Genomic DNA, 1,363 nt, shown 5'->3' with positions numbered 1-1,363 from the left:
GGGGGGGCTTTAGTCTCCACTCTTTAGTGCCGGTTGCGGCCCTTACAAACCGATGCTAAAGTCCGGTTCTGCACTAGTGTGAAAGTTGCGAGCTCAAAGCTCACATCTCATCGCATGTCATCAAACGTACTCGAGGTTAACACACGCGCAGACAGACACGATTCTCCCGGCCGCCGTCGTCGAGGAACTGAACCGTGCAGGGGGCATGCAGCTTCCCGGAAGCTGCTAGCTTGGCAATGCGTGTATATAGAGTTGTCTCCCCGGCCATTCTCTAACACGTATACGTACCAAGAAGAGGTCGAGGGACGAGGTGTCTCCAAGCAGAGGCCGGTCCTCTGCAAGCTGCCGCTACGATCTTGGACGGCCGGCGGCAAACGTACTGCTGGTCCGACATTCGTCGCGGGGAGCCAGCTGCCGGCACGGCGCACCCGAGGACCTGCGCGCGGTTGCAGCCTGCAGGTACGTTATTCATCCGGTCTATGTTCTGTCCAGAGTTGATTAGCAGGCGCTGGCTAGTCAAACACATTGACTTTAGCCGTGATTTCAGTTTCCTACATTGGGCCAGTGTGGTAGCTTCTCACTGACACAATGGAACAAGTAGAGATTTGGGCACCCATCTTCGCTGATCCTCTCCCAAGCCAGGTATATATATTTACTTTGTTGATCGATCACCTCACATATTAAAGCTAGACACCACGCATGACTAGTTGGATGCTTGGTTTCATTTCGATAAAAATGGAGCTGCCCTGCATTTCTAAAAAAACTATAATTTGTCTGAAAGAAGGGTATAAGCACAACCAAAATAGTCAATAAAAAGTAAGCATACCCCCTCGTTTATTCAACTTTCATTTAAACTGGATGTAATATATAAATGTCGACTAGCATACTTCATATATGGTCCACGTTCTTTAGCTCTTACAATCTGGGATATAGAATTCGCAAGGGGTTCATCAAAATCCTAGCATTAACATAGGTTTCATTGCTCTGATGACAGGCGGAGATTGAAGTTTACTCAACATCCCTGGATTATGACACCACAGACTTCCAAGCACTCTTAGAAGGACCCCAAAATGAACATGATTTGGACAGATTGCTGAAATGTATGATGTTTAATTGTTGACTCCATTCCAAACTTCATTACACAAGCAAGCAATTTATCCATGGTCCGACTTTGAAACCAATTAACATATGAAGCTTTCCTTGCAGGTGCATTCAATCCTACTTATATAAAGGAGGCAAATTTAACTCACGAGGCAAGATTTTCACACATGCAAAAGTACAAACTTGCTAATAAATAAACATGGCAAATGGTACTGGAAATATGTATCATCATTGCAGATTGAATGCAGATTTTATTCACCAA

At 45.4% G+C, this 1,363-nt stretch overlaps 1 long non-coding RNA gene across 1 annotated transcript; it reads left to right on the top strand.

The window, feature by feature from the left end:
- The first annotated feature begins 140 nt into the window (after positions 1-140).
- LOC123164154 (uncharacterized) lies at positions 141-1,338 on the top strand. The gene is made up of 4 exons (XR_006482188.1): positions 141-459; positions 548-642; positions 995-1,100; positions 1,207-1,338. It is a non-coding gene; the product is annotated as an uncharacterized lncRNA (long non-coding RNA).
- The last annotated feature ends 25 nt before the right edge of the window (positions 1,339-1,363 follow it).

This window comes from Triticum aestivum, chromosome 7D (assembly GCF_018294505.1).
Source record: "Triticum aestivum cultivar Chinese Spring chromosome 7D, IWGSC CS RefSeq v2.1, whole genome shotgun sequence".
Classification (NCBI taxonomy): Eukaryota; Viridiplantae; Streptophyta; class Magnoliopsida; order Poales; family Poaceae; genus Triticum; species Triticum aestivum.
Note: the sequence above shows the minus strand (reverse complement) of the source record. Positions and strands in the feature narration are given on the sequence as shown.